At 37.7% G+C, this 17,267-nt stretch overlaps 1 protein-coding gene across 4 annotated transcripts in view; it reads left to right on the forward strand.

Moving 5' to 3' along the window:
• Positions 1-17,267, forward strand: part of arhgap24 (Rho GTPase activating protein 24) — a 122,792-nt gene that overhangs the window by 86,585 nt on the left and 18,940 nt on the right. Inside the window, exon 1 of one of the 4 annotated variants that reach the window (XM_079584978.1) lies at positions 15,235-15,403. The exons of the other annotated variants lie outside the window; for them this stretch is intronic. The gene's annotated coding sequence lies outside the window, so the exon portion shown is untranslated. Of the gene's footprint in view, positions 1-15,234; positions 15,404-17,267 lie in introns of those variants that run through there. 4 annotated transcript variants of the gene reach the window in all.

Consider the following 17,267-nt stretch of genomic DNA (forward strand, 5'->3'; position numbering starts at 1 on the left):
GCACTAAATCATCATGTTAAAATTATTTCTGAAGGATCATGTGACACTGAAGACAGGAGTAATGATGTTGAAAATTCAGATTTGCCATTTAAATTACGTTTTGAAATATACTTAAATAGAAAACAGTTATTTTAAATTGAAATAATGTTTCACAATACTGTTGTTTTACTGTATTTTCGATCAAAAAAACGCAGCTTTGGAGAGAGACTTCTTTCAAAAGCATAAACAAATCTTAATGATTTATGTCAAAACTGATATTTCCAGGTTTTATTAAACAAAAAAACTCCCTTATTTAATAAAGGGGTCATGACATACATTAATATTTCCTTGATCTGTTAACATATAAAGAGATATTTGTACCATTAAAACATCCTGCAAATTTCATAGCATAAAAAGACCTCATAAAAATAGTAATTATTATAATTTAACCAATTAAGCTCCAAAAACGTTTGGATATTGTGGGATCTGTGGAGTCTATGGCAGGGGTCTCTAAACTCGGTCCTGGAGGGCCACTGTCCTGCAGAGTTTAGCTCCTAACCCAATTAAACACACCTGAACCAGCTAATCAGTGTCTTACTTGGCAAATATGTCCACAAAATACCTGAATATGTACATACACACTCTGGCAGGCGGCTGGCCCTGCTCGGATTATTATGACAGTCCATACGCAGCGTCCGGCCCAAAAGCGTTCGGACAGCTGATAAGAATGTTTGTATTGTAAGCCCCGAGTGCTCCCGTCTGCTTTACCAGCCCAGATCGAGCTTGTTTGCTCTGGCAAAGCTGCTGGCCAATGCAAGCTGCCAGAGCGGAGAGCCTGCAGAGAACAGAGGGGATTGTGGGATCGAGATCTCCAGTAAGATAGGGCTTAGATAGAGCTGGTGAGAAAATGCTGACGATCATAGATTTAGGCTTTAGGACTTTAGGAAACACCCTGTAATGCCATTACCTCATTATCTCCCAGCAAAATCCAGGCAAAAACAAGCACACATGCACCCCAAAACACCCCATGCACAAACATACAGCACACTTTGTGTTCCACATTGTATTTGCGTCATGCAAATTACAGTTTTGCAGATTAAACATCACTGGAGGGGTCAACAAATTTCCCGGGAAACTATTTTTTTCACATTTTCTAGAAACTTGTGATGCTAATATGTTCTGAACATTACAATGCAGATGCTAGGGTCTTGTCAGGGTGTTGCTATGTGGTTGCTATGGTGTTGCTATGTGGTTACTATGGTGTTGCTATGTGGTTACTATAATTTTTTTAGATGTGTTGTTATTGGTGTTTACTAGGGCGTTGCAATGCAGTTGGTTGTTGTGGGTGGCTGCTACGCAGTTGCTAAGGGTTTGTACTGTAGTTTTTACAGCTACAGCATGTAATGTGGTTGCTAAGATGTTGCTAGGTGACTGTTAAGAGTGTTTTTTAGAGCATTGCAATGCAGCTGCTAGGTTTTTGAGTGGTTGCAATTAAGCCATTTAGTGTATTGTGGGTGGTTGCTAAAACTTTGCTATGCAGTGTTTTAGTTGTTTGTACAACAATGTCATGTAGTTGCTAGGTGGCTGATAAGGTGTTGTGTGTTTTTAGAATGTAGAAATGCTGATGTGGTTGCTAGGGTGTTGCTGTGGTTGCTAAGGTGTTTTGAGTGGTTTTTAAAGCAATGTAATGTGATTGCTAGAATATTTAGGTGGGTACTGACTGAGGTGTTCTAAATATAGAATGTTGCAATTCTTCTATTGTGTTGCGGGTGGTTCCTAGACTAGAGGGTTGCTATGCAGTTCCTGAAGTGCTTTGTGTGGTTGCATTACATTTAGGGTATTTTGTGAATGGTTGCTAAAACTTTGCTAAGAAGTTGCTAAGGCGTTTTGAGTGTTTTTCACAGCAACGTAATGTGTTTGCTATGCCTGCTAAGTGTTTTTAGAATGTTGCAATTAGCGTGTTGTGGGTGGTTGCTAGGGGGTTGCTATGCAGTTTCAAAGGTATTTTAAATTATTTTCATAGCATTGCAATGTAGTTGCGATGGCGTTGTGCAAGAAGTATTGGACATTTAAAAATGATAGTTTGCTCTAATGAAATTCTGTACACCTAATTTTACAGAAAAGATAATTAATAGATAATCAAAAAGATAATTGAAAGAGAAACACCGTAGGATTAAAGTCTTATTTATGACATAGTTCATCATTCTGGGCCACAGGCCAACCAGCTGTGCAGATGCTAATGTGAAATGACACCATCTTTAGAAGCAGCCAAGGGCTCCACGTGACCTTGTGACTCTCGGCTCTGACTTAGAATGAGACTTTAGAAGTGTGAGGTTACTGACTTTGTACCTTAACATCTCTTCACATCACAAACCTGACAAGAGATAAAAGACAGGGATATAAAAGAGAGGCAAGGTGAGAAAGAGAAGACAAGGGGACATCTCCACCTTACATTGCTTGATATCTTTCTCAGATCTGTCTGACATTCACCATATCCTCTCCACCCAACTATCTACTGACAGGTTTAGGAACCAATCTTTTTTTTTTTTAAACCACTAAAACTTTAAGCACCCTGGCTGATAGAGTTGATGGAGTGGACTGTTGCATTGGTTGTTTGTCCCCCTGTTAGCTTTTATCTGGTTTATTAGCATTCATTAATGGCAAATAGCTTCAAATAATGAAGTCACAGGAACGTGAAGGTGCGTTTCGTTCAGGCCATGTCGTAATTACGTAACGATTCTGAGCTGTAAAAGGCCTTCACATGCGTGTAGAACTTGTAATTACATAGTGTAAACTCGTCATTTTCTGAGAGCTGTACTACTTGTACCACGTGGCCGCTGTACCACCTGACCACTGCAGATTAAAGGTGTGTTTGACTTGAAGGCAAGGCAAGTTTATTTATATAGTACATTTCATACACAATGGTAATTCAAAGTGCTGTACATAGAAGGAAACAAATTAAGAATAGCATAGAAATGAAAATGGAATGCATAATAAATGAAAATAACAATAAAAGCAGCCTATCTGGTTTGAAGAGTCGGAGAGTTTCACAGCTGCTTTGTTTACTTTATTTTCTCTGTGCCTAAATAATCTATTGGACTATATAAATCATCTATATAAAATCATCTCTTGGACTGTCCTAGAGCAGCGCTGTGCAGACCGATCAGTCGATCACATTAATTATTGTTCTGGCAAGCATCCATATGACTATTGAACATATACAATACAATTAATATGTTAAGCTTTTGTAGAGTTGTTTTACTATTAAAGTCGGCACTTTTATTGTTTTCCCAAGCTTAAGCAATGCGCTTAATTTACTTCCTTGTTATGTGCTTCCTAGTAGTCTATATCTGACGGATCAGCAGACTTGGAGCAATTCAGCATTACTGTATGTGTGTGCTACCAACCCTTCATAATATTGATAGTACTCAGTGTACTCTATAATAGCATGATACGTTTTAATGGGACTCACTTCACAGAAGACTAATGTTCAGTTGAACCTGTTTGACCATTTGTCATCTGTTTGACACATAATGGAACATGTTTCTGATAATGCTTAGAAAGAGTAGCACTGAAAATTCTGATTTTAGTGAGTCGATTAATTTGTATTGATTCATTGACTCGTTTGAGTCAATTCACTTGTATTGGTTCATTGATTAGTTTGAATCGGTTTAATGTTTCATTTAATACACCGTACAGAAGGTCTGTTACATTTTACGTTTTTTGTTCGAATATTTATTTAATTAAATACTGATGTTTATATTAACATCTTTGATTACATTACATTGATTAAATGTTTGGGTTAATGACTTCTAACAAAGTACAGTACTTACAGTCCAGTGAATTATGTAAGAAATCATAGTATTGCCTTATTATTAGTAATGTTATTAAAAGTATATGATATTTATCATCAGATTTAATCATCTGAATCAAAGAACCGGTTCGAACGAATATTTAATTCACGAAACAAAAGAGTTGAATCAGTATATTGGATGTATTTAATGGATTTCCAACTTGCTTGATTACTTGATAAAAAACACTGAATTGTAATTAAACAGCACTGTTTGAGTGTGTGTGCATTTAGCGAAATCGGAAATAATTATCTTATGAGTTTCTTTGCCTGAACAGTCAAAGACTATGGAAAGATTACATTTGCCTCCATACTGTTGGCATTCAGACATTCTCCGGCAGTTCCTTCTGATGCCGTGAGCCGAGGTCTCATTCCATTCCAAAAAGCCACAAAACAATCAATGCCAATAAAGACCCTTTATTTTTAAGAGTGTATGACGACTTCCACTTCTGAGAACTCCGGAAAATCACATTGGCTGTCGATGCACTCAAATAAAAGTCTTTAAAGATAACAAAAATGACCTACACTTTGAAGCACTTTAGATACAGATTCTCAGTATGGCTCAGAAGTTGCATCGAATTTCATCTAAATGAGCTGGACGTCTACTTCAGCTCCTTTACAATAGAGATTTGGCGTCTGTCCTCACAGGTGAGTGTGTATGTCTGGTCTCATGTGCACTTTAGTGTGGTTCGTACGCAAGCCGAGATTACTTTCACATACATACTGAGTTACAGTCATGAACCTAGCGACCACGTAACATACACTGCAAAGCATACTCCCCTTGTCATTAAGACACATTGAAGTGCTCTAAGTGGTGTCATGTTGTAATGTCAGTGCTAGTTCATTGTGGTTGTCTTTTTGGGTGGTGACTATTCCGGTGGAGATGTATAGAGTTGAACAACTAGAGTTGCCTTTCACCTTTGGCTTGACCTGGTCTTTTCAATCTCGGTCTCAATGGATATCGAATGGGCTAGATGAGGCTCTTCCGCCCCTGGAGTCAAGCTCGGCCTCTTACAATGTCTGATGGGAGCTTGTGGACGCAAGATGTGGGCGGAGCCTGTTGATATGAGTCTGTGGATCAGATAGTCTCCCACTTTCCCCTTCTGGGGGGCACTGAAACCAGACCCTCGGACATGCACCGGGGGAGCTGGAGATTGTTCATTGTTCAAAGAGAGTTAAAGCATTTATCTGCAGTTGGAATGGCGACCGAGTTGGTTCAAACCTAAGAGTCTGCTTGAGTATTTAATCAGGTTGTGTGAAGATAGGTCTTCATCACATTCATCAGTGCCCCCGGTTTTTAACCTCATGTTATCTTAAACAAACGATGGATTAGAAAGTTCTCCATTGATGTCTCTGGTTAATGACGAGAATGGCGAAGATTGTGTAGTACGCTCCTGACTAAACTTCAGCATTCCCTAATAAATATGCAGATGTTTGCGAACAGTGTGGAATGACCAGGAACATTGTCCTGAACCCCTGAGTCCTCCAAAAACCTGTGTCAGAGGGCCATTTTTACAAAATAACCTGATCAGGAGTCAGGACCCTGACATACTGTACAGTAGAGAAGTCTTGTATCATCCTTTTCTATTTTTCTTTTTAGCAATAATAACTCACTGACTGTATATTTTCCCATATAACACATGGATACTTAATTATTTATTTAGTTTTATTTATTTATAGTACCATTTAAAACAGTCTTTACAAAGTGCTTTGCCAAAAACATGTTGTAATTATATATAATGTATAATAATGTGTAATATTTAACAATAGTATAAAGAGTAAAAGAGCCGATTGTTCTGAACATTATTATAAATCATGTTTTTTTATACATATTTTTTATACTTTTTAAAATATATTTGTATACAATTTTTTCTTTTAAGCATTTATATGTGTGTGTTTGTGTGTGTGTGTGTGTATATATATATATATATAGGGCTGTCAACGTTAACGCAGACGATTAATTCAAAATCAGATTTCTGAATCCTTCGATTTTTGCAATTTATATATATATGAACTAGTTTAAAAGATATGCTATAAATAGCCACACCACACAGCCTTTTTACAGAAAAAAAATCCTCTGAATCAATTTATTCAAAGCTTTGACTGACAGACTCTCTGGAGAAGGGGCCGTTTTCTCTTCTTCTCTTTAAAGAGATTCTGGGACTGTTGAAACTCTCTATTGTTCACCGAGTAGAGTCACAGAGAGAGAAGTGGGTGTACCCGTCCCGGCCCCCTCCCCTTCAGGTCTTTCTTCCCTCCTCCTTGGTCCTCACTATGGCCCATGTCAGGGCTCCTCAAGTCCGCAGGCCCATAGTCTCCTGACAGACCCACTCTCCTTCCAGCTCTTCCCCACTTCTGAGGCCTCTTTTCTGGGATAGGTAGAGCAGGAGTGCTGCTTCATAATGGAGGTGGTGCAACAGGTTGGACACCAGCTATCTCCATTTGGGATATCCGAGTGTCTGTCTGCATCTGCAGGTAATTCTGCTCTTAAACGTTCAGCACTGCAGCTGAGAAGCTTTTTAGATGACAGAATTGTTTTTGTTTTTGGCTATATTTGCTTTAAGTTCAGTTGCATTGATTTTGTCAGATTTTTCCTAGAAGTTAGTGTGCTTAATTGTTGTTTCAGCTTGTATTGTTATTCATATGATTCATAATTCAATTATAGTCACATTATGTGTGGAAACAAATAATGTAGGCCAGTCATTTTCTATAAATCTTTTGGGTAAACTGAAGATTAATATCAACGCTCACAGATGCCAGAATGGTTGTATTTGTAGAAATAAGCAGGTTTGGGCCCTTGCGTCTGTATGAGTCGAACATTATTTATGAGTTTAAACCATTTCATGAACAACAAACTGTCTCTGCTTTCTTTCCCGCTCTCACTTTTTCCCCCAAACAGTCCTAGTTTCTGTGTTTCTTCATCACGATGTTCTCAGATGTGTTGATGGATCACGGCTGTCTCGGAGTACCTCAGATGCTCTCTGTACAGCATGTGTTGCGTCCGTGTTCAAATGATACAAAGCCATTAATATTTCTATGATATCCCGAGGAATATTTCTTTGCGGCTCCCTTAAGGCTTTTAAAAACAGTCTTCGCTGTAGCTGAGAGGAGTTCAAGCTCAACCAGGATGTATGAAATATGTTATGTCTATCCTGGGCAAACAATGCTATACTGCAATTGTCCTTTTTCCTGCCAACTCCTGGTGCTTCCTTAGTGTACAGTGAGCATCTAAATCAAATAGTTGTGGTGTTTCTCAACACTGTTTTGAGAAGAACATAAGAAAAAATCATTATCTGTATCTCTGCATTGTTGGTGCGACCACAAAATGATTCCCACGTAACAATGGGCTTATTTATGTGGCTGTTTTGTTAATAAAATGGCTGTTGATCTTTGGGATTAGCGAAGTCAATGATGGGAACACACATAATGGAGCATTTAAGGGTGAGGGGGCGTTCCTGGAGAAGGTATGTGACAGTAATTGCTGCTCACTATAACCCTTTTGTTTGGTTCCACCTGGTTTGAGCCGTCTTATAACCCAGGTCACTCATTAAAGAGCAGCCAAGCTCATATTTGACGAGACACATGCACAGGAAGAGACATACAGCACAAAAACATTATATACTGTATATATACATGTTATATGTTATTACATTATGTTTTTAATCAACATTTTCTGCCATCTTGGATAAATTTTTCCACTTGCTGAAAAATTATAAAGCTTCTTTTCTTGGAGAAGTATTTGCACCAGTAGTGTCTATGATGCATTTGCTAGATTTGCGGGACAGATCCTGAGTCTAAAGCCTCGGGTCTCATTGGTTTTGTTATTCCCATGACAGTTCACTCTGCTTACTTTTAAAGTCCTGTGGCGTGACAGGTTGTCTAGTCGGTTCAGAAGAGCCGTCTGCCCATCGCCCCGTGCCGTCAGTGGCAGATGGTGCGAGTTTTGAGCTGTTAAAATCTCAGGGTACCTCAAACACAGACACTGACCCAGAGACTGGAAGTCTGAACAGACAGTGTCTGACTGCAGCTGTTTACACTTTAAGACTTTAATAAGAGGACTGTCAAGGAAGAGTCCTTTTTTCTTCTGATCCTATATTAACATAAAACATATATTATCTCTTTTTCTTAATATTGCATTCAAACTGTTGCTGCCCATATATTGTGTATGACAACTCTGAATAGTTTTAGCATGCTATTGATGGCAATGTTAATGTTTTTGGTCTTGGAGGACTAGATCTGCCATGCTAATGCTGCTGCTGATGATTATTGCTATATACAGACACACTGCTGTGAGCATGTAAGATATGCTGTATAAATACACATATATCCTATAGCAGATCTAGGCAGGTGGAGCTGGGAGAGGTGGAGGGTTTCAAAGACTAGCTTACAGCAAACAATGAACCAGATTTAAATGTTGAGTAAGCAATCTCATTGGGTGCAATATTAGCAAAGGCCAATCAGCATGTGCCATGAGGTAATGATGTGATTGCTTGCGGATTGTAAAGGATCCATGTAAAGGATCAGCCTGCGCCCTCTAGAGTTTAATTAATGAAATAGATATATTTTTTACCACAGATGAATCTCTGTGTGATACAGTTAGCAGAAGCTAAAAATAAAAATGCATTTGTCTCTTCCATTTAGTGTTTTCCACGTTACTGAAATTTTAAATGTGCATTTTAATAAAATTTTAAACCAGCATTTCACTCTAGCATTTTGAGCGCTGTGCTTTCCAACGCTCCCATAAGTAAGCGCTCTGTGAAGGCCACGTATTTTTGAAGCGTTGATCATTGTAGCCAATCACAGACACGTTGAGCGCGTGCCGTGAGCACAATGGCCAATCAGAGACATATGTTAAGCGCATGAATGCAATGGCCAATCAGAGGTGTTTAAGAATCCGTTCAACAGCGCTCAAAATCCTAGAGGGAAATGCTGGTATTGTCACATTTTGTAAATTTTAGTACCGACTTGGTACCGAGTTCGGGACTCTTGACAACACTACTTCCATTTGAATCTGCCAACAACTCTTATTTCTGTAGTTCAGGAATGTCACAATAGAAGATTCCACTGGCTTCTGCCAAATCACAAATGTTATTTGTCATGAAGGTCAGTAGATTAGGATTGGCCATGGAGCAACTTCTCACATTCTCAGGAATGACAACAGAGAATAGCGCCATTTACTTGGCATTGCTGAAAACGGCCACCTTTGGAGATATAATCCTGTTTATTGGTCAAATCTCCTGACAAGCATGAAGTCTCCCTGCTATCTTTCACTTTCCCTTGTATAGTTCTTGGTTTATCTCATACTATGTTTTCCCAGACAGCAGTGTGAGATTGACATAGTGCCTTTGAGTGGATTTACCGACGGAAACAATGGCCTGGGTTATCAGATTGGTAGAGCAAGGACTGTGATTAGCCAGTGATTCACTTTATCTGTATACGTACCTTCAGATTAGTTCACTCACGTCGCAGTAGTGAAAAAGGCCATTGGATTTACAGGCTAATCATTTTTCTTTTATGATAAAAATAAATTACCCATCTGTCACATCGTGTCAATTTAAGAAGTATTAAGTGTTAAGGTGTTGTCACTCGAGGATTTGAGCATGCACAGTTACTTTAAACCTGCAGGGAATAGGCAGCAGAATAAGTTGAATAAATATTAAATATAGACTGTTGGATGTAATGCATTAATTACAGAATTTAACGTCTAATGTTTAAATGTATGTTTTTAATGTAACCTTCTACCTTTAAATACTTCAGTTCAAGAATAATTTAAGCAATTTTATATTATTAAAATAAGAATTAAAAGAGCAGTTTTTTGTCTACGCTTGTTTTGTTCAACTGGTTGAGGTTGATATGGGCTTTTAATGCAATACTTTTTTAAGTAATTAGATAGATACAGTAATCTAATTACATTGTTGAGGATGTAATTAGTAGCTAGTAATTAATTTCTTCTTTAGAGTAACTTGCCCAACATTGTTAAGTAATAATTTAATATAATTGAATTTGTATATATTATCATTTATAATAATTGATTGATCTTTTTTTATGTAATAATATTAATATTCATTAATTTGGAATTGAGCATGCAAAATTATTTAAGACAACAAACTTGGGCAACAAGATGTAATGTACTGTAGTGCTTTTGTTTTTAATAAATACTTATTTTTGTTTTTGTATTCAATTATTTAATTTAATTCATAAAATACATATCATTTTTAATTATTATAATCATGTAATCATATTAATGCTGTTATTTATTTATATTGATATTAATACTATTACACAATAATTTATTTAAATAATGTACAGTTTTAATCATTGTAAAATATTTAAATAACCATATTAATGGAAGTCTAGTGTGACAGCATTTTTAGCAAAGCAGTTTCCTCATTCGAAAACTATGATTGAGTTTATGTAAACTGATTATGTTTATGCCACGAATCTGTTCAACTTGGGCTCTCGATCATCCGTAATAAAAAGCACGGAGTCAAATGGATTGCATGTTAATATAGTGCTGGATTTATTCCATGACTTTCTAAGATACTTTCTAAATGGAAACATATCTTCTGACAGCTGCTTGGGCTGTTGGACAGGCAATCCATCAAATTCTCATCAATTATGTTTTATATTTATCATGACCGTGAGTCCAAATCTCTACATTATTCGGTTTGGTCAGCTAGGAAAATTGTGTCTGTGCGCAAATGATAAGCTTTTGAGATCACTATTGGTTTATTTACATAATTAAATGTGGTTATTATTAGACATACTACACTCTGGACATAATGAAATTGTTTTGTTTTATGTACTTCGACTAATGGAGACATGTGTACTGCGTAAGCCTTGCCATGGGTTGTAAATCCAAGTTAAGATTATTAGGCCCAAACACAACAGACTGTTTGTGAGTTTGTCTAATAATCCTTCATGCCACACTCCTTATCAAGACTGTTTTACGAGGGTCACGATATGCAATTGCAGAAGCAGTAATCTAAATGACGTAATGCTGAATAATCTATTGAGATGTGCAGTAGAGCGATATGATAGCGGTATGACAGCTACAAGAATTGATTCAGTATGTCACCGGACTCAGAGTGCAGCTTTCCGTGCAACAACATCAATCATTCATGCCACATTAGCACTAGGAGACCGAGTTCGTCCCTGAGAGCCCGTGAGCATGGCTGTATTACCGAGACTTGGAAAGAAAGCACAGAATGGAGAAGGTGAAATATGTTTGGTTTGCTGGAGTCATGGAACTGCGAGTTTGCTAGTTTAATGGAACATGTTAGCTGGAGATTACTGTAAACATTCCACCTCATTCCTTCGCCATGGCAACAGAGGTGCAACACCATGGCGATTCCCTGACAACAGACAACAGTAAACAGCGATCAGGCAACCCCCTGCAGAACTATAATGACTGTATGCTTCTTAAAATTAGGGACAACCAGTCGCTTTCGGGCTCATTTGAGCCAATCATCATACACTCTCAGAAAAAAATGGTACAAAAGCTGTCACTGGGATTATACCCTTTAAAAAGGTTCTACTATTTACCATTTAGTTACTAATATGTGGACTTTTAGTACCAATATGTACCTTTGAGGATCTAATATTCACTCTTTAGGTACAAAGGTGCATCTTTTGAAAAGGTACCACCCCAGTGACAGCTTTTGTACCTTTTTTTGTTCCTTTTTTTTTCTTTTTTTCTGAAAGTGTGTAAAGACCTTATGCGCCAGAGAAACAAGGGCGCAGCCATCTTTAGAATATTGTCTTTGAACTTCCGTTTTGCGGTCGCTCTGTGTATTTCAATGGGATCGCTGTTCTGGAGTAAGCTTTTAAAGTGGATTTACTTAATGTAAAGTTTCCGAAAGTTATCATTAGGATTGTAATGTTTGAAGCATGTCAATAGACCGGGAAGATTTTAAAACGAGCCGTTCATTCATAAATACGCAAGATCGCTGTGAAAATACAGAAGTCAAAAGACAACGAGCGCAGCGCTGAAAAGGGGCGGGGCTACATAAGGTCTATAGACCTATATTCCGTGCCCAGAAGTCAATGTTTTTTCATACTTGAAATTGTTAAGGTTCGTACATCATAAATATGCAAATTATTTGCATATGTATGTGGTAAATCACTCATAGGTCTCATTCACTAATAATAACAAAGATTATTTGTACTTCTCACGAAAAATTTCTCTGCGTATATAAGCACAAGAATTTGTTCTGAACCTCGTTCTGATGTTAATGATCTTGGAGTGTTCTAAATGAGCGAGCGCATGCCTGAGGTTGGTCATTTGCATAGACACGCTCCATATAAGGACTTTCCACACCTCTTTTCCCTCATAGCCTTTCAGTGCTCTCAGCAAAAAGATGACGCTCTCTAAACATGTACAACTCAAGCTATAAGATTTTAGCCTATGTGTGATTTCAGTTGTTCCCATTTTGTTGGTACTTTTAGAATAACAAAAGTTATTGGTAAATCATGATTTATTTGTAAAAATAGTCACCTACAAATTTTTGCACATGCACACTTAGTGAACCAAAAACTAAGGTTTTTTGTGGTTTTCATCTGTCGCTAATTACTCAGTGTTGTATTCCAGTGTCTTGGTGATATCACATTCTAAATATTGACATAGTATCGCTGATAGAGTTAGTGTTGTTGTAGGCTGTTAACCCTCTCAATCAATTTTAGTCATGTAGAAAGTGTGAACATGGTGGGATACATTAAAGATAAATTATTAATGCTTTTCTGTGATTGTGGTTCCTGTGCATTTATGTTGATGTGCATTGAAAAAATACAAGTGTAAGACATTGATTAACACAGAGTTAAAGTGGCGTTTAAAAGGCAATTAAGACAGAACAAATTTCTGGGTTGAAAAGTGGAATTTAAAAAAAATGCAAGGTCTCAAAGTTTAACTTATTTGAACTTGACTGTCACAATTTTTTACAATGCCGTGTCATGCGAACGGCTCTGCAAAAGATGGCTAAAGACATGCATTTAGCTCATATTTACATAGATAAACAATGCAAACCTAGTGCATGGAAGTGCAAGGGTTAAGCATAGTGTGAAAAGCACTTTTAGTTTGTATGTATTTCCTTTCCATTGTGGCTATCTTACACAATATAATGGGTTATATAATACTTTTTTTCATGACCGGGTCATTAGATCAGAGGAGGCTAACACCATGTTCCAAACAGGAAGCAATAAATCACTTCTCTTTCATGATAATCTAAGTTTTTGTCCTAAGAAGCCATGACTGTGACAATTTTGTTGTGAACTTTGCAGCATTACTAGGTAGTCCCGTCCGTAGTTAAATCCTATTGGTTGAAAGTCTTGATCTTATAGCAGTAAATTTAACATCAAATGTGTTCTGATTGGCTGTGAATGTGTAGACTAGTTAAAGTCGGCATTAAACAGAAGTTGCGATAGTCTTTTCTTCACTACTGTGACGTATATCCGAGTGAGTGAAACGGCTTCTCGGACAAGAAGAAAAAAAATGTAGGGCGGGGCTTGATCACGCCATTAGGCCGCGTGTCCACCAAAGCGTTTTTAGCCAGCTGAAAATGCTAGGCGCTCTGCTGAAAACGCCTAGCTGTGGGCGCTTGAGAGCGTTTTGGCAGCGCAGGTTTTTTTTCAGTTGAGATGCTTCGCTGCTATGATACAGAGTATCCGTTGGTCGATGTGGTATTAGTCCCGCCCCTCCTCCACTGTGATTGGACGGTTGGGTAAAAAGTGACAGTGATGAGCGCTGCATTTTACCCAAAGTGGAACATTCTTCAACTCTCGGCGACCTGTAAAAAAAGCTGAGCGCTTCAGCGTGAAAAAGACGCTCAGCGCCTCGTTATGCTCATGGCGTTTTAAAAATGCAGTGCTCCCATTGAAAACAATTGAAAAAACACGCCAGCCTCGTGAAAAACAAACTTTGGTGGACACACTGCCTTAAACATGTCATCAGAAAAGAGAATAGATGTTGCTGTAAGAGGGATGGGAAGATTGAATTTCAAGAATTTAAATATAAAGAAATAATTTATAATAAACATTGCAAAATTCCATAACAAACAATTGTCAATTTTGATTTCGTGGTGACTTTAAGATCTCTTTACTCACTTTTGTCTCATAAACTTGAGTGTATTTTATTTTTTTATCGTATTAATTATTTGCATTCTGGCAGTCACCATAAAATACTGGTCCGTCCTGGATGTTAATATGGAGGAATAAACAGGAAGAAGCAGGAAAAAGGAGGTCACTGGGTTTGTTGGCAAGTCACTTCTTCCTGTTACTCATGTCTGTAAAGGTTATGGGCTCTTCGGTGTCCTGCTCTGAGGAAAGAAACAGAAAGAGTCAAAGTCAAACTCCTTCAGGAGTCAAAGTATGTTTGCATAACAATCCGTTCACACAGCGCAGCCTGCGAATGCCTCAGACAGCTGCGTCCTAACACCAGTGACATCTGAATAAAGACCTTCAGTTGGTTATGTCAACGCAGTTGCTGTTAAACGCGCGACAGACGTTAGCTCTAAGATTTACTGTACTATAAAACCACTATCTTGAAGATCTCATTTATTTTAATGAGATGAATAAGAGTTTATGGGTCACCGGCTACTAACCGACTTACTGGACGGACACATGGTACACACAGACACACTTAAGGAGGAAAGATATTGCTAATCGGTTTACTCATGGCGAATGCAAAGATGAGTAAGTTCAGAAACAGTGGAGCGGTTGTTCAGGACATCCTGAGGAAGGAGGGTGTGCGTTTCTAAATCAGGGAAACAGGAAAAATGCAGGGAATTCTGCATAGATGACTGAACAGGGAGTCGGTCATGACAGATAATGCTTGTGTGTGTGTGTGTGTGTGTGCGTGTCAGAAGGTCAGGATGACTAGACGAGACAGTTTTATATGTTTTGCATCATGAAAAGAAATGAATGCTCCATTTAACTAATTTATAGTCTTTTTGCCCTTATAAAAAATCACTATGGTAACCACAATATTGTGGTAAGCTTTTATTATTCCCTCATTATTTTAGTGCATTAATAAAACATTACCCAATAATAATAATACAAATATAGCTATTAATATAAATTAATTTCTTTTTTTTAAAGTCAGTTTCTTTTAGAAAAAAAAAGCAATTGAAAATTTCCACCATTATTTTTCAGGTAAAGAAAAAAGTGAACAATTCACTGACTAACAGGGACACATGGGGTAAGTTATCACATTGGGAATGTGCCATTTAAACATCATATCAGCTTTTCATCAAAGTGTAAACTATGACAAATGTGAAAGCAAACTATGATATTAAGAAAATGATGAACAAAATATAAGCCAAGTAGCTCAACTCAAATATCAGTCTGTATGACGTCACGCAGCTCTAAGCGCCAAACAAACAGAATATAGTGGCAGCGAGCGCGTGAGGGGAGGGACTGACAGCGCTGGTAATCCTATTGTGTCTCGCGCAGCCGGTGCGCGAGGTGCTGGTGTGTGGAGCAGTGCGCGCGGCCGTTTGGAACATAAGTGGGATTTATTTCTGCAGTAGCTACTTTGAGTCCATACGTATGTAACAACTACCCGCACCTGGAAGCCTAAGGGTTAGTATGCATACTGAGGCGTTATTTTATAGTTTTGGCTTGTGTGGTGGTTTCATTTTGAAGCGCGCAAAAGCCTGGACTCTGTAAACATTGTTGCGTGTGTGATTTTATACACGAGAGTGTAAACAAGACTGAGTTTATGTACTGAAATGGCAAATGTGGGCATTTCCATGTTAAATGTACATAAGGGAGAATCTAATAGAACGCATTTGTTCTTGCGTTTAAAAAAATGGACGTAACGCAAGCCTCTCGAGACGCGTTTTAAAAGTTGAACTATTTGTAACACTCTACCGCATGTTGCATGCATTACGAAAGTAATGTTAAACAAATTGATATCATTTTTAATGGATTTGAACTTATTCCTAAAATAAAACAAGTAATATGCGTATAGGTTTAACAATATTTTACGGTGACATTTATGAATCGCCTCATTATTTATGACGAAAATGACAATCCAATAATTACATTTGTTTAGGTTTTAATTAAAATGTTAGTTCCTTTTTGTTATTAGTTTGTATATTGGAATGTTGCATTATGTTAAGTTATATGACACTTGTGTTTAGTTCATATTTACTGTAGTAAAGTTGTGTCATGTGGTGATGGTGTTTTTGTCTGCTCTATTTTTATAGTATTATTGACCACAGTTGATGGAAGCACCAATTTGGTGAACTTGAAGTCACCATTTGGCTTTCCACATGTGTTATTATAAGCACAATTTACAGTAATAAACTGCTTTTATTAGCTCAGATAGGCTTGCATATTAACATTACATGTTGCATTGACATATATAGTTAAAACTGTGAAATATAGAGCAAACTAATTATCTAAATAATGAAATGGTTGGTCATTAATAGTGAGTACTCATTGCATCCACTGTGCAATGAGGGTTAAAATGTGAAACTATCTTAAAAATGCAACACTTGTCTGCTTGTCTGATTCATATATACATACATCAACCATTAAAAGTAATCACATATGCATCCTGAGACTTTAGATTATAAGGGCGCTGTTATGTCTCTAGATGTATTATGACATTATCTTGACAGATGTTAAAACTGAAGCATTTTTGTTTGTCTTTCTGGGATGTTTTAGGGTTTGCGCATGTGATGGATTGTTTCATATGTGAGAATTCCATAGGAGGAGCGCATGCAGATAAACATACAGAGCACAAGAGGAATTTGTGTCTACAGATCATTCTTGTTGTTTATTACACACACACACACACACACACACACACACACACACACACACACACACACACACACACGCACTGATGGTCTATACATTACACTATGTAAACCTTCTCTCTAGTACTTAAACACACTGTCAAATAGCTCTCTATATAAAAATATATTGCTTTATGTGGTGAATGTTTACTCAAGTGTTATGTCCGTGTATGAATTCCCAGTTAATGGTGCCAATAAACATCATAACCTTGGCATTTGCATATTAGTTGGAGGCATTATATATCCAAAAAGAACTTAGACTATATTCTCAAATTATGTGCTTTGCAAGTATAACTCATAATTTCTCAACTGCATAAGTGCTTTTCGATGTGTAAGCAATGCGTCTGGAAAAACAGGCACACCAAAAAGTATGCAATGATGCATTTCAGCAGCATAACGATGTAATTTTAAATGTAATTAGCTCGCCCATTTGCATATTAGCCTTATTTATTGAAGATCGCTGGAGTAGATCTGTCAGCGGTGACATGGCGCTTGGCACACTGTGGTTTGCTAACTGGCTCAGCCGTGCCCTGGTCATGAAGATGGGTGATTGTTGGACGCTCAGCGGGCACAAAGGGCTCTCGTTAGCCTCCTGAGTGTGTGAACTGGCACCGGGATCAATGGCAGCGGGCTTGTGA

The sequence above is a fragment of the Phoxinus phoxinus genome (assembly GCF_949152265.1).
Source record: "Phoxinus phoxinus genome assembly, chromosome: 17".
NCBI lineage: Eukaryota > Metazoa > Chordata > Actinopteri > Cypriniformes > Leuciscidae > Phoxinus > Phoxinus phoxinus.